We start from the raw sequence: 22,941 nt of genomic DNA on the forward strand, positions 1-22,941 counted from the left end.
ACATCAGTTACAGTCATGCTGTGTGAGTGGTTGTGTATTAGAACGTGAACTCAATTGGTATACAGAAAGCACGAGAACAAAGATATAAACAATGCTTTTAACACAATTGTATTTACTGGAAACATCAAAACACTGTCACGCAAATATAGATATGCAAACACACACACACACAAACACACACACACACACAGAATGGATCAATCGCGAAAAATACAACAGTGCCTGTGGGAATCTTTGAGCAGACTGTAAAACATGTGGGGCAGCGGTTTAAATTTGATATGAGAATTCAACAGATGAAAGTGAAGCAGTGATTACTTATTGACCTGTCCTTATAGCATATACGTACACACACATAACGCATCACGAATAGACCAATGAGGATTATGACATGATGCTCCCAGTCACATGCCTTTAATGAGGTCATTCATTAATTAATAAGCCTCATCTCCGCCCCTCATCGACTGCATATTGCCAATACAATTGTAATCATTAAAGCGAGAAATGCAAGTGTGATGCTGGACTGAGCAGATTGTCCTTGATCACAGAGTCTAGGACAAGCCGACCTGTTGTCATGCTATGTGCTTCCTTATCAAATGTGTTGATTTTTCATTCAACAGGGATCTGTTCATTAAGTCATTCCTACAAGGGATTCAATGCCAAAAACATTGGCGGTACCTACTGAGAAAGTGAGTTGGAATGACAGAAATACAGGAACCGGGGCTATAAGTTTACTTGTTTATACTATAAATGTGTAACTGTAATATGTACATACACTACTGTTTAGAAGTTTGGAGATGTTCTGATGTTTTTGAAAGTATCTTATGCTCACCAAGGCTGCATTTATTTGATCAAAAATACAGTAAAAACATTTTATTATTTATTTCTATTTTAATTTTTTTTTAAATGGAATTTATGCCTGTGATGACAAAGCTGAATTTCAGCAGCCATTACTCCAGTCTTCAGTGAATGATCTGGTGCAAATCAATGTTGAAAACAGTTGTGCTGCTTAATATTTTAGTGGTATCAGTGTTTTTTTTTTTTTTTTGGATTCTTTGATGAAGAATTTCATATATATATTTTTTTGTAAGCATATAAACAATGTCTTGACTGTCACAAAAAGATGTTCCTGACCCCAAACTTTCAGACTTGTGTAAGTTGTCTAGCAAGATCTTCTTATATTTTTTTATTATTTTTTACATCAGGATACTTCAATGAATACAAAGTTACAAAGAATACAAAGAAAAAACCCTTCTGACCCCAAGCTTTTGAACGGTAGAGCAAATATGTAACTTTATTTTGTACATTGTGGTTTCTTAATTTTTTATGTGTCATAACTGCCTTCGTATATATATATATATATATATATATATATACATATATATATATATACATATAAATATATATACATATAAATATATATACATATAAATATATGTACATATATATATATATATATATATATATATATATATATATATATATATATATATATATATATATATATATATATATATATACACATATATATACATATACATATATATATATATATATACATATACATATATATATATATATATACATATACATATACATATATATATATATATATATATATATACATATATATATATACACACTACAAAAATTGGATTGCTTTTCCTGCAATTAGACACACACGCACACAAAGATAGATTATGAATCAGGTACAAAAACAATTGCAATGCAAATAAACAAAACAAAACAAAATGCAAAGAAGGGTCACAGAAACAGACAATTCGATTTATTCATAAGCTCACCAACCCACATAAAAAAGCAGAATGCCGATTTTCTCATCAACAATGGTACATGCATTCTCACCTCGTCCTCCAGCCAATCGTTGTACTGTACAATGCTCACATGGCAACATCAGCCCCTTTCATGTAAAACGTGAAGTCGCCGGTAGCCTCCTCCAGAAACAGTCAATTCAATAGAGAACACTTAAAAATATATCCAAATCATGTCTAAGTCATTACCATGTACAAATGTAGAACACAAAATCACACAAAAAGCTTAGGTCACAAATACTCTTATGCATGCACTGTAACAGACAAACAAACAATACAGCAAACATGACTCACTCACAGAACACTCTAATACACAGTGTCCTGAAGTATATAATAGCTCACTCAACAAAGGCTAAAGGACACAAACCCAGATGAAAGAGGCGCACACATTTTCACATTAATATTCTCTCCAGATTTTTTTACAGTGTTTGAAATGAGGGAAATATGTAATTCTGAACACATACAAACACACTTGCTCACTTGTAGTTGGATACACATCCTGACAATAATGCCCATGTGCTTGCTCTCAGAGGTGAAGGGGAAGATCTGGAGGATGTAATAGGTCAAGATGTGTCCGGCTGGGGTCTTCAGCTGGAGGCACGTCAGGTCTCTGTTCAGCAGATTCAAACCCACACTCTCAGTCCAGCAAACCACAGCCACCAACACAACATGTGAAAGAACCATTTGTTGTGAAAAGGTGTTTTTGTGACCAATTACATGCACATTTTTTGCTCACAATGATAAGAAAAATTTCAAAGTGCTGGGTATATTTATAGTCTTTTATAATATGGCTGATGTTTAGATAAAAAAAAACATAACTAAAATGTAAATATTTGAAAATAAAATACAATAAATATCAATAAGGTAGATAGATAGGTAAATCATTTTCAAAAGTAATATTTAAAAAAAATGAATGAAATAAATTAAATCAATAAAATAAAATCTGAATGATACAGGCATTTTTTTGCCAAGAGTGCTTACACTAGGGCTGCACGATTATAACAAAAATCATAATTGTCGATTATTCCTGTTATTGTAATTGCGATTATTAATTACGATTATCACAATTTACATTGAATGATGATGTTTATACCATTGTTTGATGCAACTGCATGCCATATTTTTAAATGAAAATAAACAAGCTGAAAACACTCCAACTGAAAAACCTTCAGTGCTTTTCTATAGTATTAAGCCTCAAATTTCAACTATAGATTAGAGCTGAAACAACGAATCGATTTAATCGATTATTAAAATAGTTGTCAACTAATTTAGTCATCGATTCGTTGCTAAATAACTTTTATTTGCCGTAAGCGGCTCATTTCGTGCATATTTCAAATCTGCGGTGACCAAAGTGTGGCAGTAATGAGCCACCGGAGGTTTTACTCAGCCAGTACAGCAGGAGAAGTAGCGAATAGCCAATAGCTGGCCTCGTTTTATGTCACGTGCTTCCCGAACAGCGTCTCTGCAGCATTCAGCGTGATGTGGGAGTACTTTACTTTGAGCCTTTAAAAAAGAAGAGTAACCTGTAAACTCTGCACTACTGAACTGTTTAAGGGGACGTTCACATATCGCGTCTTTTGCGCGCACAAGTTCGTTATTTCCAACACCGCACCGAGTTAAAAACATTTCAACTTTTCAGAATGCCGCAAGCGCACCGCGGGTCATGTGACAAGAACTAACCAATCAGCTTCATCCTTTCTCGTAACAACGTTAAAAGCTCAGTCCCAAGATGAAAGGAACAGCTGATCATAGTTGTATATGGATTTCCATTTTGAAATAAATTTAGTAGCAGAGCTACTGCAAGCGATTTTTTGAGCTGCAAATCCATTTATCCTTTGCTGAAATTTCCGCGTCTTCAAGGAGAGCGCACGTCATGGTTGCTTAGCAAAGGCAGATGCCTCAGGGGCGCGTCTGCCCAAGCGCTTTGGAAAGAAGGAGAAAGCGGTGCGCCTAGCGTTTTTCACGCGTTTTTAGGCGCGAATTGTGAACGGCCCCTAAGACTTTCATTTGTGCAGATTCTCCAGTACAATGTTGTTTGCAAATGTTTAGTCGTAAAAGCTGATAACATTGCTTTTTAACAGTTAACATTTAAAGCTTTACAAACATGTTCTGTGATCAGTTTGTCGTTTACCAGTTCAAAATTCAGTCGTGCAGCCTAATTATGACTGAATGAGAGAGGTAAATGTTTAAAGATATTTGAAATGCACTTTTTTTTTCTAAGTATTCACTGCTCTTTTTCACACAGCAGGTTTTTTGTGTGTGTCCAATTTTTTTTTTCTGGACAACCTTCTGATGGATTTTACTTTAAATTGTGAGTTCCATTCAGGTTTCATGCCATTGGCACTTTTTTCGAAGGATTGTTTACAATTTCAAAACAAAAGCTATAAAGCTGTTTCCCAGTAAATAATAAAATACAATGCACTGCAATTTTATTCTGTTTTATCCTTATTCTTCGTGAAAATATGTTCTGAAAGATTCCTTAATAAGCTTTGTTCGGGATGTTAAACTACTTTAGGAGCTCTAAGGACTGCCATGGTGAAAACATTATTTGAAATCTACTTGTGAAATTTGTATGGGTCAGTGTTCTGATTGCAGAAGAGTTTGACAAAGGATTACTAACACAATAAAACAACTCCAGGTATATTTTTGATGAGGATATGACGCTGCAAAATGGTTAAAATCTCTTAAAAATCTATGCTGAAGGATAAAGACCATTTATTAATAATTTACTTGGGGAAAAAATGGAAAAAAATAAAATATAAGTACATAAACCGATTAATCGTAAAAATAATCGACAGATTAATCGTTTATCAAAATAATCGTTAGTTGCAGCCCTACTATAGATTCGATTGGTTTCTTCTTTAAATTATAAAAAAGTTAAAATATGAATGGTATTATAATGTTATACCAAGGCTAAAATGTAAATAATGGGAAAAAACCCTTAAGATAACATGTAGAAAGAAAAAAACATATCTTAAGCATGCAGAATAACATTGAGTGACTTAATTGCCACTTTGTCACAGTGATTGCGTAATTGTGGCATCCATGATTGTAATCGCGATTAGAAATTCGATTAATTATGCAGCCCTAGTTTACACACACATAGAATTTGCTTCCAGTGAAAAAGAAAAACATTACATTACATTAGATTACATAAATAAATAAATAAATACATGCATTTAAAATCCAAAAAGACTTTGGATTTCTTTCAAAGGCATTTGCATTAATACAGACAAAATTTTAGGATTCAAAAGGTCACTAATGAAATTTCCAAAAATCTAATTTGAGACATTGATCATGTGAATTCTTTTTACAGTCAAATTTTCTTGCTTCCACTGGAGCACAACATTCAGTTTGGATCATTCACAAATCATGCTGGACAGTGCTTCTGCCAGTAAACCTTAACCAAATACTATGACATTCTAAAATTCATGTTAATAATTCAACGTTCTAGTGAAAATATGCCAATATTGTATAGTTAAGTTATGCTGCTAATAAGATTTATATAAAACTTGAAAATTGAATGAAATTAGAAAAGATAGTAATAACAAAATCTTGTTCAGTTGTGTCTCAAGACTACTTTGCACACACTGTTTATCTCAAGACTGAAAGATCATAACCATCCCTGCAAATTATGCCATTTAATTCTTCTGCAGCTCTGTGATTACAACTGTTTTCTTTGCTATTACACACATCAGAACACAGCTAGCAATTGTTCATGGCATTTCAATGTGATATGACTAATTAGCCAGTCTTCTATAAGCCTGACAGTGCTAAATGATGCCCTCAAGAGCACACACACACACACACACACACACACACACAAAAGTAACTCAGGTGGTGGGGAAATGCCTTCAGGAGACGAGAAGGGAACTGTTTTACAACACAGGGGAGAGCCTTTAATACACTCTATCAATCATTTCAGCAGTACAGGAAGAAAATCTGTAATCATAAACCAGGATCACTGTGCCTTCAAGAAGCAGAGAGGATTGAAACTGCACCATGTGACCTACGACCACATGAAGACGTGGCTGTTATTTAATAAAGAGACCAGATGTGACAGGAAATATGATACAACGTCATAAAGAAGGCAAAGTGGAGATGGTTTTATCTGACAGAGCAGTTTCATCCAGGAATATGCTGAGAGAAGTTTATCTGAATCCTATCTTTTGCTTATGGTTATTATTTATGACAGCTTATTATTTCACACTTTTTGAGCAATGACTTTTCATGACTTTTCCAGCTGTTTGATTACTGGCTTAAAAAAAAAAAAAGATTGCACTCACAAAGAACAATTTCTTGTATTATCTATCATAAATTTCATTGCAAACTATTTTTTTTATATAAATGATTACATTTTGTCATTAATTATGAAATTATCTAGGCCTGGAAGTCACAATTGTAAAATACACATGTAATTTAAATAAAAAAAAATTACATCCAATTATTCTGTTAATAAAAACCAGACAAAGATTGCATCAGCTTTAACCTCATTTTAACAAAAACCTCATTCTGAAAGAATTGAACATGTCATAACTCTCTTGTCCGAATGTCCCATCTTTTTGTGACAACTTCTATTTAATAGGCTAGGGGTTAGAGGTCAATACTATATTTTTCCTAGAAGAACCAAAGGTCAACAGCTACTGGACACTGTCATCTCATCTGAATAAGCCAAAACCACTAATAAAACCTTCAGTGAACTTCTATTACCCCTCATAAGTAAAACTTCATTATCGGACATAACAAACGGACTTGCTCATGAGAATGTCTGATCATTAAAGGTCATAATAAACCTCTGACCCATGACACTCTGGGGTCAAAGGTTACAAATGACTTAAAGTAAGTGTGCGGAAAGGCATCTGGGACATTCAATCCCTGACCTCGGCTCTCTTTAGGAATATTATCGCTATGCGTCTGTCATATTAAAGGCTGAAAATGCTGGAGGTCTTTGAGCGAGCACACATAGACACAGGCGCTGATGAGAGTGACACGTAGAGAAAGACTAGTGTTAACCGCTAGTCTCTCCGAGAAAATTAAATATTGATCAATCCCGGAGTGAAGACGTTGGAGAGATAAGACCTGGGCATTAAAGAAAATAAATAAGTAGACACATCAAGGGAGAAGAGAGGACAGGCAATTCCACTAAAGAGGGAGATGGACAGATTTCTTTTTCCTTTTATCACTCTCAAAAGATATCTACGTCTAAAGAAGGTCCTGAAGAAAAAGATGCTTGGTCTGTATAAAGGAAAAATTAAAGAGCACCAGAATATATATTTATATAATGACTGGCGCATTTTCTTGAAAACAATCAATGCTTTGAAAACGACTGCCTTTCATTAGTTCACCTACATTAGATCCTGCAGCAAACATTGTATAGAATTAGTTCACCTAAACACGAAAATTTTGTTATCACTTATTTACTCACCCACTTTGTTCAGATGGTCGCCGTGATTTTGCCAAGTAAGCCATGTTCCTGGATCCACATATTTTGATTATCCTGGATCAACATTTATTGTCCAAAATATAGACTTAACCCAATCCCTACCCCTAAACCTAAGCATACACATAATTTATTCTTAAAATCAGTGGGAAATGATAGCTGATTAACAAGGGTGTAGACAGTGTTGGGAAGGTTACTTTGGAAATGTAATAGGTTACAGATTACAAGTTACCCTATTTAAAATGTAATAGTAGTGTAACTTTTTTAATTACTTTAATAAAGTAATGTAACTAATTACTTTTGAGTACATTTTGATTACTTTTATAAATTTCTAATGAATGTTAATTTGCAACTGTTAAACATCTTCAACCATTTTACACCATGCAGGTTTAACCTTAAAGTAGTGCTCAATACTGTCAGACTTTCATCATTCTTCATCACCTGAATTAAGATGATCAGATTTGAACACATCCACCACACAATCAGACTTTAGTACTGCCTTTTACTTAGAGATTGATCTGAAGTTCAATGCAGATTTAAAATCAAAAGAAACAGTTTATAGATACTGTTTTTGAAACCAAATCTTTGCATAACTACCGGCATCTAACTGCTTCTAACAATGGTTTGGGGAAAAATAGTTAATAAAAAAATAAAAGCATATACATCAACTCAAATACGGTTATCTAATAAGCATGTGTCCTATTCTGTGTACTAAACTCCTGAAACATTGGTGTCTTTTTGAAACACTGCTGTCTCTTTGTATATGATATGATGATAGTTTCTCAAAATAAGTAAAAAATGCTCATGAAGTGACTGTTCTAGAGATTAATTTCCATGAGAAATGGGGAAGAAAAAATAGGCTGGGAAATCTCACACTCATACACCCACAACACATTCTGAAACATGGACAACCCTATTTTTTTTTTGGACCTGACATGAAAAAGATTTGAATCCTTAGGTTGGGGGACTTGCAACGTAATTAAGAGTTCTCTCCTGAACTGCACCTTCACTTCCATTATCCATCCATCTCTCTCATGACTTTAATACTGAAGATTTTTATTTGACTTTTACAATGTTTTGTAAGTGCAATTTTGTTTTTTTGGCAAATGAATTACCACTTGTATTTATTTTTACTACAAATTCCATGGTTAAACCACTGTTAGTGCCATACCATGGGCTATATAAATTTTCCTCAGGGTTGTGTTTTTGTATGCACTAGCTCCCCCTAAATCTATGATAAAATATGATGATTTGTCTGCTAACTTACTACTGTAACATTACAAAAGATAATAATGACGTCGTTTATACAGTATTTTGAGTGATTGCGAGCAATGTGCTGCTGCTGCTTGACTAAGTAAACAAAGACAAAACTACATTAGCATATTTACAGATGAAACTGACCTGCACCTGAAACCCTGAACAGAAGTGTCGCTTCTCTGCTCCAGCTGTGCGCTTACACAGTTCAATCCGGTCTCTCTCTCTCGCATTGATTACTCGGAGTCTGATCCAAACCGTTCGGCGGAGGCGCGGAGAGCGCGCGAGCCCACCATTGCCAGTCACGACTAACCGATTCATGATTTATTAGAGATTTAATTATCGAATCGCGGATTCGGAAATAATCGCTTTAGTATATTCGGCCTGCAATTATACAATAACAATATAAAAGTAGAAGTCCAAATCGTCTGCCAGGCCACCGGGAATAGTCCCGGTTCTCCCGATGTCCAGTCAGCGCCTGATTTCCACAGACACGCAGAACGTGCAGGATTCATATTCAGTCTTTTTGCGGCTTAATATTCACAGACATCAGTCCATATCGGGTTTTGATTCAAGTGTACTGACCTACTTTTGATTTATTCGTCCAAAATTTGGCATATTGCGTCCGCGTTTGGCTGAATTCCATTTTTATGACTGGATTCTACTAATGTGTTTTCCGCGTCTCGGAGATTATGGGCCATATGTCTTAGTGCAATTTGGGAAAGAAATAAGCTGTATGTGGATGTGTGTAAATATTCAAATGTAATCCTCTTTGTAATCGTTACAATTTTCATAAGTAACTGTAATTTAATTACTCATTTTTTCTTAGTAACTGTAACTGATTACTGTTACATTTATTTTGTAATTAAATTATGTAACGCCGTTACATGTAACTAGTTACTCCCCAACACTGGGTGTAGAAGCACCTAACCCTGATTGTAAGCCTAAAACAGATATTTCCTGAAAGGTTATAATCTATGAAAGGAATCTCCATTCTGATTGGTTGATTGCAATGTTGTTCCAGGATCAACAAGGATGTTGATCCAGGAACATGTTGTACTTGGTGAAATCATGCTCACCTTGTTCAGAATGGATATGGTTATCTTTATTCCATAGACAACAAAAAAGAAATGCTTCACAAAATGTGAAGCTCCGAAATAAAAATATCATATGCTAATGAAAATGAGGCTGTGAAGGATTGAAATACAGTCCATTCGGTAGGTTTGGTATACCTTGGTTTCATACGGATTACGGTTACAATACTTTTATGCTGTTTCTTGGTCATTTTTGGAGACTGTCATTGTATGATGAAAAGCAATGCCAAACATTCTGCTAAACTTCTTTTGTATTCCACAGAAGAAAGAAAGTCACACAGGTTTGAAAGATTATGAGTGTGAGTAATTGATGACAGAAATGTAATTTTTGGGTGAATTATACCTCCAAGTTGAGCCTCAAACAACTCTTCATTCCTTTCTGTTAAAAAAATAAATAAAATAACTATAATGAGTCTGATGTTTCCCTCCATCTTTTTGAGGGCCGCTGCCTTTGTGACATATGTTTGGCCTCAATGCTTTTTCTGCCATTTATTAAGTGCTTTTCTTACCAACAACTCATTCAAAATATTGTTGCTCTACAACAGATCTATAAATATCTACGATCTCTCAACACAAATGATGACCGAGTCCTTCCTGGTGTGTGACCTACCCCTGCCCCCTCTGCTTCTGATATTTATTGAGTCCTCTCAGATTTCTCTACTAACACAGAGTCTATATTACCATCCAATAAGGCAGTAAATTCAAGGCTAAAGTGGGGGGAGTCATAAATACTAAAGCAGCGATATATAGGATTACACCGTAAGAGGAATGAGGAGACCAGTGTCAATGCAATCTATTTGAATTCTAAATGAAATAAATAGAAATAAAAACAAATCCTGTTTTTCATTTTTTTTTTTTTTGCTAGAACCGCTCAGGCAGAAAATGCCACAAAAAAAACAACAAGAACAAGTTGGTAAATAAAGGTAAAATACTAAATACAAAATACAAAACAATAAAAAAGCAAAGAAAAAAATAATAAGAAGAAGTAAACAACTTATTGAACAAATAAATAGAACATCCCATCATTCTTACCTCATCAGGAGTGGAGGCCTGGTAAGTGTGGTTGTCGCCACTGAAGTCCTGGTCGGCCTCTACTCTCTGTATGTACTCTCTGGCTCCGCGCTGGCACCGTTAACACGGGATTCGTACACTGGTTTACCATTGTGGCAGAGGGTGGCTTTCATGGCCTCATGGATCATGCTCTTGCGGACCTTTGGTGCAGGTGGCTGTTTACGAGAGGGTGTTGAACTCACAATGTTGCCATTAGGCTGCGCCGAGTTCACCTGGAAAGACACAAATTTGAAATAACAAGTGTGTGCATTAACTTTAGAAATAACATCACTTGATCAATAAAACAGTAATACTGTGACAATTTAAGTTGTCCTTTCCTTTCACTAACAGCAACAGATATTTGTTTCAAAAAAGGATTCAGCCCAGCATATATAAAAATCAGTTAAATTATGAAGTTATGTCATAATCTGATAACGTCATGTGCAGTATAAGAATGGGGGACTTGGTCAGAAAGTGTATGCTGATCATTTCTTCTCCTGTGCTCTCTCAGTCTCAGGATACACTGGGCAAAAAAAGCATGAGGATTTCATCTGTGTCTCCCCACACAACGATGTCAGAATCCCACCCTGACTCTAAAACTTAGCGATTTACATAAGCACCCCTGTGAGTCTTCTTGTGTGTGTGTGTTTGACAAGGGTTGCTGTGCTCCACTGGAGCAGGAGATTTCTCTTGATGAACTCTTCTTTCCTCAGAGCTCTGCCGAGGGGAAGAGATGACAACCTGCACACAGCCTTCAAATCGCAGCTGGTACATAATAACACCCCACTGCTGGCTCACTCTCTCAAAATTGTGAGTTAGGTTCCTGATTCGACAATCTGAATATGTATATAAATACACAGTAAATATGTGATTAGATAATTTTACAGTCAGCCAGTTGTAAACAGGCATGACATACTGACTGGGATTAGAAATGTTCCCTATTTTTACATTTAGATTATGTTTGCTGTTTTTTAAAGCTGACTTAATCATAATAAAATAACAATTTCATAACATTGTTAACTGCAATTGACTTGTAGAATTTAAAAACAGATAAAAAAAAATATGTATTTTTGTTTTACTTTGAAAAAATAATAGAGAATATTAATATTAATCATTATGAGCTTATTGGCATTAGTAATCATATATATTTCATATTTATACTTAATAACATCATATTTATTAAGCAAGAAAGAGAAGAACAGTGATAAGGCAAAAAAAAGTGACTAAATAATCAGAATCCAGACAAAATATATATATACACAACAGTGTTTACATTTAAATGTTAAACTATTTGAAGGTCCTGATTTTCTCACCTTTATATTAACACAAAAATGACATACTTTGCCTTTTAAGTTCAACTTTATGGAAAAGCTAAGATGTTAATGCTATTAAAGAGTCATAAAATGTTAATATTCTCAACTTTTTCATTTTCATTTAGTGCCACAAAAATGACATACTTCACGTTTACAGTACAATTTTATGGAAAGCTAAGAACGCTATTATAGAGCCACAAAAAACTTGCAAGGTTTTAAACTGAACCACATTGTCTACATATGAATATCAAATTTTGACATTTCAAAACACAATTTGAGTTCAAAATCCCAGATGGACAGGCAAGATCTGTCCGTACACTCTCAAATAAGACGATGGGGTTTGCCCTCTACAAAAAACAGCTGTTTTTAATAGTAATTTCTTTATACTCCTAACACTCCAGAGAGAATCTGAGCTAAAACTGCCTTGTGCACACCAAAGCATGTTAAGCTGTAAATTACATTATGTTTATTGATTTCTGTCAAACTCAATTTCACACAAGTTGTTGGACACGGACTTTGACACGTCCTGAGGGGGGATATAATAAGGCTATGATCGCTCATATCATGGGTACATTTCAAACCTGCCTGCCACTCCATCATCACAGTAATGAAGGACCGTGAAGCATGAAAATCAATTGCTACTGTGGCTTTTAACATTGTGTCACCCAGCTGTTGGCACAGAACGCACACACACACCAAAGACGGCAGCAGTTTTTGTGAAGGATGTGAAACTTCTTAAGCTTTCACTATAGTGAAAGCGAATGTCTTAATGGTGATGTATAATGTGATACATGTCAGTCACACCAGAGCATAGGACTGGATGATGTGACTCTGGATCTCATCCATAGTGTCCGTTCCATATGACACAGTACCGAGAAGGAGGCGCTTGAAGACCATCTCGTTCTGGGTCAGAGTGCCTGGAAAAACAGTTCACAAAGATTAAGATCAGGAGAAAAATCAATAGTTATTATAAAGCTTCGGATGGGCAGAGTGGTTTCAACACAAAGAAGGCAGGAGGGAATAAAACAAGGAAGACAGAGAGAGAGTGAGAGAGAGAGAGATAGGGGGGGGGGGCTAAAGATTTAAAGGAATAGCAAATAAAAAAATAAAATAAATAAAATACCTGTTTTTTTCTGCAAGCAGATAGACCAAACGGCCGAGTTCTTTTGTGATGGTGCTTGTCCGAACCACAGTACCTGGAATACTCTCATCCTTCATGATCATCCAGCCTTATGCAGACTTCCCCATGTCCAATTTTACAAAATTTAGACTAAACTGACATACATAAATTTTGTACTAAAATATGTCTATCTTTCACACTGCTGAAGCTTTGAAGATTTTGCTGTTATATTTTCACATTAGAGTAATCTGGGTAATAATATTATAAACACCTGATGGGGATGACATAAAACCACAAAACGGAACAGGTTTCGAAACCAGGGCCCAAGAAATCCCTGCAAAGCCACCATAACAACAGACAGAACCACCTGAGCCAGGAACATAGCTTTTGTTAGGCGTTTTAACTCCAGGTCCAACAGTCCCACCTGCAGAGGAAGAGATGGGAAAGTCTGATGTGCTTAAATAAGTGTTTAAACTTAGGCCCAATCCCAATTCTACCCATTAGCCCTTCCCCTTTCCCCTTCCCCTCCGTTTCTCGCTTCACGTGAAGGGGTAGGGGTGTCTCGATTCTCTTAAGGGGAAGGGCCAGAAAGCCCTTCAAACGAAGATTTTTCGGGACCACACTTCAAACAAAGGGGCATGAATTATCTCGGCAACATGGCTGCTACAGCGAACAAAAAGACACATACATGTAAGCTTTTTTGGCATAAATAAAGATTTTAAGGAAAAGTAATAATTTGTTTTATGTTACATTCAATTGTGAGTTCATTTTAACGGTCGTGTTACTCAAAGAAATGTTTGCAAAAAATCGCTAATATTTGCTAACGTCATATCATTACAGACTGCATGATAGTGCCACAGCATATGTTTGATCAGGGCGATAACTACCGTTGACTAATCCCCACAAAAATTAGAAATCGCTAAACCATTTTCTCAAATAATGCCTATTCGAGAGAGAGAGAGAGAGAGAGAGAGAGAGAGAGAGAGAAATGGAAGTTGCGTGTATTCGCGTCTGAGCGTTTATCTTTTTAGAGTTAGTTTACTGAAAAACAGTGATTGTATCCTCTAGTCGGTGGAAAATATGATGTAGCGATTCAGTATTTAAACTGTATTTAATAAAAGTCGTGGGGCAGCGATGACAAGTTTATTTTCTCCTGGATGTGTGGGCTGCGCGATTTCTGATATGTGTGTGTGTCAGTAAGCAGCTCATTAATACAGAACGATAATTAAAGGCTCTAATGCACACCAGCACACCAGTATATGTGTGTATTGTAAGAGCTAGACGACGAAAGATGACGTGTGACGGCATAGTAGTGGTGTCCCAATCCTTAGGGGAATATTTTCTCCCCTACCCCTTGACACTCTGTTTCAAGGGACAAGGGTAAGGGGTAGGCGGAGGTATAAAATAGAATTGGGATTGGGCCTAATACACTATAGTGAAGAGATGACAAGTAAGAGATAATGTACATTCAGCTGGTCATTATCACTTTAAATCATCCTGTGAAGGTGTATTTTGCAATAAATATTGGCTGTTGATCCCTCAATGTATAAATGGGCATTAAATTCCGATTTAAGTATTTTATTTACAGGTTTAAGTTTTAATATGTGAAAATAAGCCATAATCTGATAGGTGAATGAAACTAGTCAATTATATTTGTTATGCCACTGACCAACCAAAATTAAGTACTTAAGTAGTTTAAAAATAGTAAATACATATTGAAATTTTCAAAAATATTTAGTAAAGAATATTCCCAGGTGAAATTAATTATTATTGTCATTGGCTGTTTAGAACACACTCCAAAAAAGCTCCCAAAATGAATGAGTAGTTGATTTGGTTAAAGCGCTCTTATCCAAAGCATGTGATATCCCCTCTGAGAACAAGAACCTTCAGGGCTCCTCTCATCTGGAGTGATCCGAAATGTTACTCTTATGAAAAATAAAATAACCTGCCTATAAGCCAGCACTGATCAATGCCCCCTAGATCTGTTCCAGACCTTTCTCATGCTAATAATGTATGTGGAGGAGAGAAGAGATGAGAGGCATTTAACCAAGAAGCCCTCTGCTGTTGTCGTCTCACTGTGAAAAGCACAGGAGGCAAAACCGGAAAAATAAAAGCAGAACGCCTCTTTATAGAAACGGCCCCCTGACAAAAGAGCTGGAGTTTTCCCCTTTTTCTCTCAAGTATGTCCCCTCAGCCAGTTGAATATGTGGGAAAATGATGTAAAAAAATAAAAAATAAAAAAAAGTTTTTCTTGTTTCCCTCTGGCGAGGGCCGACAGCGTGGCCTGCGCGAAAACACTGAGGTCTTTCATCTAGGCAGCACGCTAATAAAACAGCAACACATAACACCATCCCCTGAGAAAAGGAATCTGCGTGAAAGGGATGGTTGAGGGGGAGAGGGGTTGGACAAATTGAACAGAAAAGACAAAAAAAAAAAAAAATTGCAAGCAAAATGAATCCCCCAACTGGCTATGGCCCCCAGTCCCTGGAGGACTGAGTAAACTGGGAGACACTGGGAGAGAAGAGCTGCTGTCTGATTTATCAGTTGTAGTTTAAAACCCCACTCAGAGCTTTATGCTTCAGCTAGTGAGGAAAAAATGGGGGAATGGAAGGATTAAAATGAAGAAAAATTAAGACAGGAGACATAGTTCCCCAGCTGAAAGGGAGGAATCCCCCCCTTTATGGGGGCAAAACAATGCAGAGGCTGAATTTTGCAAAGCTGGCCAGGGATCGGGTGAAGCCGTTATTCATGCAGCCCGAGAGGAAAAAGCGACTCAATTACCTCAAGCTGAAGATGCTATCAATGAATCGAGAGTGCATATTTTACTCTATTCATCCGGGTCTCGTTTAAAGTGAAAGGAATGATTCAACCTGCCCTCGCTGCCTGTATGTTTTGTGTGTGAAATTTGATGACGACTTTGTGCCTGCATAATGAATATTCATTGGTTGAAATCCATCAAGAATACAGAGGCTGTTGGAACAATATGGCATTATACTAGTACTCCAGAAACTGGATATGCAATACAGCTAAACGGAACATGCCATCCATGGTGCAGGACTGCTGACAAGGCCTTGAGAAGTTTCTACACTTTACCAAACCATCTAATCAACTAAAATGATCAGCATTAAACTGAATTTAGACCTCTACTTATATACTTATAAATAAAATGCATGAGCATCTACTTAAAATCAAAATCAAATCAAATAAAGCTACACTGTTTAAATATAACAGAGATTATAACACCTTAAATAGGGAGCAGTGTCTGGTCAGCCAAGACTAGGGATGGGAACCGAGAACCGGTTCTTATTCAGAACCAGTTTTGTTCTTTGAAAAGAACCGGAACCGTGAGCAATTTCTAAGTTTCGGTTCCGAAAACGGTTCAGGTGCAACACGTGACCAAGCGCTGTGAGCAGCCTTGTGCTGGTGTTCTGAGTATTCGGCGTTTCCCGTATAGGATGTCACGAACCGAATAACAGACACGCTTCCCTGCCTCTTTAATTATTGAGCACATTGATTCCAATGACACGCATTCCACAGACTCGTTGTGCTCGTTGTGTTCACAGACATCTTTAATTGCCGAACACATTGTTTCCCACGACTGTATGTGCACTCGCGCCTTTGATAACTGCGCTGCACCTGCCGCCACTAAATTACATTATATTCATCCCATATTATCATTAATATACATACTGGCTTCAACTTGGACCACTAAATAAATAGACTGCTATTGTTATGCAAGTATGAGGGTTCGGTTATTTAGTGTACAGGTCATTTCAAGAGTGATAAACAAAGTGATAGAAAATATTTATTTTAATGCATTTTAAATGTTTAAAAATGTGGAAACCACTCAGTGCATCACATCATCTCCTGATTGCATTATTATTTGTAAAATAGGGACTTTATGAAGAGTGTGTATACATGATTATAAGTTTAACTGTTTATATTTTATTAATTAAGGGAAATTAACAAGTGTCTCAGCCCTCAAGGGACTATTTGGCCAACAAGCTTATTCCTGCTTGAAAAGTAAAAAGTTATTGATAGTGTAAAAAACATCCACTTTGAAGCACATGCTAAATTGATGGACTAGCATTAATCAACATTACTTACTACCTTCCAGCAATGCTACATTCAGTGAAGGTAAAATAGTAAAAAAAAAACATAATAATAGTTCATTTAAATGGAACCAGAAGCCGAACCGGAAAATTTCTAAAAATACCCAACCCTACTTATGAAGATCTGTACACTGTAATATATGTTGCATTTTGACATTGCCAACCTTTAAATTAAGTTGACAGTAAGTAATAAACAGTATTGAGCATTGAGTAGTTGAGTATTTTGCATTTTTCCTTACCACTATTTCTTAATAATTGTTTAATGATTTTAATGGAACCGGAATCAGAACCGGAACCGTTAGGTGGAACTGGAACCGGAAAATTTCTAACGATTCCCAACCCTAGCCAAGACGGTTGTTCAAGCCTTTGTCACATCCTTTAGACCACCAAGGTTTCGATCCTCAAAGAGAATATCGCTCCATATTACAATGACAGACACACACATACACCATGTAAATTGATGGCTTATGTGCTGTCAGCAGCTTCTAGTGAGACCTTAGAGCTTTATTCAAGGAATGTCACAACAGATTATAAGAGGCGAAAACGTTCTCCGTGACTTTCGCCGAGTCGTATCGACTTTCCCACCCCGTCTCGTTCCATGTATTGGCACTTCTGACATCATCTCCTTGAGATATTGAATTCCACTCTCACATACAGAACATGGTAGAGCTATGAGCTCCGCCAAAGCTGCTGCTTTCAGACACATCTTGCAGCATCCATGACAGGGTATGAAACACTTCATGACATGAAGAATAGTGGTTAACCACTATGGGTTTTTAGGATGGTTTTTTGTGACAGGCTGATGTCTAATAAAATGATGTATGCAAATTCAATAAAATTAAATGCACTTAATATATTTTAATAAATTTAATCCAAACATTTACATCAACATTTACTCTAAAGTTGCTCAAATATATTTCAAACAGGAAAACCACATTAAGCATTAACTTATTTGACAGCAGAGTGTGCCAAATGATATTGCCAAAACAACGACTGATTTCACACAGGTTTCCCCGAACACTCTCTTCTGCTTTTGGATAAATAATAATAATAATAATAATTGTTCAGATGCTGAGCCAACTTTACCATGACAGGGTAATTGGGATGATCAAATAATGTTTGAATCTTGTTTTGATAGCCCTACAATGTTTACGCTTCTTGAATAAATTAATCTACAATTAGTTCATTTATAGTTGACTTTTCATATTTAAACAACATTAAACTATAATAAGTAGAATACAGTACTTTAACGTCAACCAAATTACATCTGATTTCAGACATAACACTACGAACTCTATTAAGATCAAGTAAGTCATAGGGTTGTGATGACAGTCATGAAATTTTCCCACCGGTTAATCGGCGTGTGACAATACCAATAATACCGATATCACCCTCTTTTCCTCGCTTGCCTTCCCTTTTACATAGCTTATAAATGCCAGTGCGCATTTTACTTTCACTTTCAAATTAGCAGCTGAACTGCTAATTGTGAAAACACATATTGTGAAAACACATAAATAAGAATCACCTTAGACAAACGGCAAAAGTCAACAGGCTTTTCAAAATCCAAAATATTGCCAAACAGGCGCTTTTGCATTTCTGTTTGAAACTAAATCTTCTGCCATTGTCTTGTCTTTCTCATCTTACTCTTCTTGTCAGTCAGCTCAACTCACTCTCCTCATGTGATAAATGAAATCTGACTCCTGCTGATCTGTGATGCGACTGTTGTTCGGCACACTGTAGTGTCTGTTCATACTCGTTTCAACATTGATAATAATAATAAACGATTTTTGGGCAGCAAATCAGCATATTAGAATGATTTCTGAAAGATTATGTGACACTTAAGACTGGAGAAAAGGTTGCTAAAAAAATTCAGCTTTGCCATCACAAAACAGTAAACAAATATATTACATTGAAATAATATTTCACAATATTACAGTTTTACTGTATATTTTTAGAAAATAAATGCAGCCTTGTTAAGCATAAGAGACTTCTTTAAAAAAATAAAAATCTTACCGACCCCACATTTTTTAACAGTAGTGCACATACAAGTAAAACAATGTCAAAACCAAAGACAGCAGGGGTCAGTTAAGGGAGGGGTAATGAGTGTAATGGGATTTGACGTTTTTAAGTTTACTTTTACAGCATTGACGTCCACTGTATCTAATCATTAAGTGGAATTCTGCAGGATTAAGTCTCTGCCACAAATGTCACGCAAGCCCTTGGTTGGTTAATTTCCCTCTAGATTAATCTCTCTGGGGTTGTCCTTTCACATCGACAGGCCCAAATTCATCACTAAGATCAGGGTTGAAAACCACCTTAACTGTTCGCTGTTTTTATTCGGTTCGTTTCAAGTATATATTGAAAGGTTAAAGGGAAAAATATTCCTTGGGCATGTTTGTATTTATAATACAACTGTAGATATCACAGCTCATACTTAATATATGTCATTAAATTGTGTATGTTTTTTCCCCCAAACAATTATCATTTGGGAGGAAAAAAAATAAATAAATAAATAAATTAAGTATTTTACTTATAAACACAAACAAAGTCAAACAAACCCACCTTGTTTTTGGACTGCAACGTGCTCAGCACACTTCTCATTTATTTTCCCGTATATATGACCACACCTATGACAGTACCTGTAAAAAAAATAAAAATAAAAGGACAAATTGGATGACTGATTGCAAACGGATGACAATAAATGAACAATTAGCTCAAAAAGTGTGTTTCCAGTTAACGGATGCAGCTGAGACTCAGACAAATGATTCAATATGTAGGACACCCAGAAATAAACCATTACAATGAGGCCTATTATAGTCAGATCAATGGTGCTGCTTTGGTAATGGACTGATTCATTAAAGTAAACTGATTACTGATGGAGTATACAGCCTCACCACTTAACGAGGAAGCAGTGAAGTTCAACTTTTGTGCAAAACTCTCTTGGCCTACCTGCTGCTGAGGCTCTTCAAACACGTCAGTGTCAGATTTAGTTATTACATATTTGATTAAGATCATTACCTTATTGTCCAGCTATTCCATTTTATTTTTCCATGGCACATGCATTTTTTATAAGTAGCCAAAGTAGTGTTTTCAAATAACTTATTTGCATTATTTAGCCATTATTTGATTTTATTTACATTTGCGGCAATATATATATATATTTTGATAACACTTTAAAAGTAACTATTTTTAAAGTCTCATTTGTTAATGTATTAATTAACATGAAATAACAGAGAGCAATTATTGTTATTATTATTAAGTTAAAAGGTAATCTAGTCCACTGGTGCCATGCCATGAACTCTACTCCCACAGCAAACAGAACCAAACCGAAAATGTACCATGGCTTCAAACCCGTGATATGCACCAATTTGTGGCACTGGCATAAAGTTACACCCCTAAGTATCACAATATAAAACATGCTGCAGCAGAGCTTAAATATTTCTCAATTTGTTTAAGCTTGACATATCGTTTCATGTCTGGAAAGCAATGAATCCGAGGCAGATCTCAAGGGGGTCTTTAATGGGCAAGGACTCAGGGCATATCCGTTACTCTCCCCATGGTGTTTTGTGTTGGGTCTGCTTGGTTGGATGGAATGACGTCAACAGACTGTGTTTTGTGGGGAGATATGGAAGGACTTTCTCTGGCTGAAGGTCACACCATGGTGGGGAATAAGAAGAACCTCTTAAACCCCCAGGAGAACTAAGACAGAGGCAACCACAGATCAATGAAGGGCTGATTGCTGGCACAAACGCAGGCCACTTGAAGGAATAGTACTGCTATTATTGTTGGACTGGGATCAGATTCTAAACAACAGACCCCTAGGAGATGTCGGAGAAAGCGTAGTTGCAAAAACCGATCTCGGGCCTGTTCTTTGGGGACACGTTTCATTGACACCGCAGGGACAGGACTGCAAAAAGCCAGACACTTTGGCTTCCCATTAACAGCTCCTCAAATTTCTCTGCTCATGAGATTGTTTGAATAGTAGCAAGATGAGTCTGGCGATCTCAAGTGACAAACAAACGGGAGAGCGAAGGGGGTCTTGATGCTGGCAGATCGCAGATCAACGACACACTCTTCTAAAACACAATAAACTCAAAAGATATTTGACCTGTGATGAATATTTCAGACCTCTGAGGCATGTGTTTTTCTTATATTTCTAAAAAAGTAATTTTGAGCTGGAAAAGACTTTGCTTACCAGATGCTACCACAGTGCTGGCCCACAGGGTGTTCTCAATACTCAAGCTCTCTTGGATGGGAGGGTCACAGTCCTCCTGGGGACAGAGGTCGTATATTAGTCCCGGTTTATACACTCTGTTTTGATTTCATGGTTATCTTGCACAGGAAGCATGGTTATCAATTATGGCCTTTAAAAAGCTGGTCAATAAAAATGACAAAGACTCAAAGCACAAATAATGAATCGATGAACTTTCATCATGATGAACGTTAAGTAGGGAATTAGACGATGGATTGAATTACACTAATGCCCGGTTAAGCGGCACAGTCCATTTAGAGGGAACGGTGAAATCGGTTTGACTTGATTTGCCTTGTTTACTAAAACAGCGCTATGCTGAACATCATAATAAGGCCTCATTTAGTGTTAGCACGCTCCTTGCTGAGCAGAATAGAACAGAATTTCTGACGCCAGGCCATAAATCAGGGGAGAAGCACAGAAATTAAATCTTTAAATGCATTTTTTCCACATAACATGTTGCGGTTGGGTGAATATGGATGATACCTAATTATCCTCTGTCAGTGGGGCATAATATACAGTGAAAAAGAGGGCCACACACATTGTGGCTGCGGAGACATGCGTACTGACACAGATAACAAGAGAGATGTGTCCTCTATTCGAGACGGCCCACTTGTTCATCATTTGTCTCTTTCTGGCCAACAGATGTAGCATTGCCAACCTGTCAGATTGGTTAAAAATAAAAAGAGGTTCATCAAGAGAAAAGGTCTTTTATCAGTGATAAGGATCAAAGAAATGGGAGCATATACTTATGATAAAAGTTCAATGAAACGTTTAGGTATAAGTTTTAGTTAACATGGAAAGAAACCGTTCCAAGATGAGCATTCATAATTCTTTTCTGCAGCAGGGAAGCTGACAGTTTAATGAGAAACATTTGGCTGCATCATATTTAAGTAATAAAAACACTTCTAACTTAAAAGGATAGCTCATTCATAAAATGTTTAAAAATGTAGTCATTATTTGTTATTGCTAACTTGTATGACTTTATTCCTAATCTGGAACATAAAAGAAAATAGATATTTTGAGTTTTTGTCCAAACAGTGGAAGTCAATGCTCATCAAAACTGTTTAATTACAAATATTCTTCAAAATATCTTCTTTATGTGTTGGGCAGAAGAAACAACATAAATGATGACATAATTTTCGTCTTTGGGTGAACTATCCCTTTAATCTATAGCATGTGAACTGGTCAGTTTATGTCTAAATCAAGTGAAAGCCCCTTTCTGTCAACAAATATTTAGGCACATGCATTCATTTAGCTATATAACTGAGGATATATTTATTTTTGTTGATTTTGCGGTATTATTATTTTTGCACTACCACAGTTTGAGGTCAATTCGTTTTTTTAAAGAAATACTTCTAATTATTAAAGACTTTTACAATATAAAATTTTACAATTTAATTTCTCTTTCAAATAAATTCTGTTCATTTGAACTTTCTATTCATTAAAGCATCCTAAAAAAATTGTATCACAGTTTTGCTAA

General features: G+C 36.2%; 1 pseudogene; it reads right to left on the reverse strand.

Moving 5' to 3' along the window:
• LOC132104808 (probable phospholipid-transporting ATPase IIB) overlaps positions 1–22,941 on the reverse strand; it is a 48,902-nt pseudogene that overhangs the window by 11,188 nt on the left and 14,773 nt on the right.

The sequence above is a fragment of the Carassius carassius genome, chromosome 25, assembly GCF_963082965.1.
Source record: "Carassius carassius chromosome 25, fCarCar2.1, whole genome shotgun sequence".
Taxonomy (NCBI): domain Eukaryota; kingdom Metazoa; phylum Chordata; class Actinopteri; order Cypriniformes; family Cyprinidae; genus Carassius; species Carassius carassius.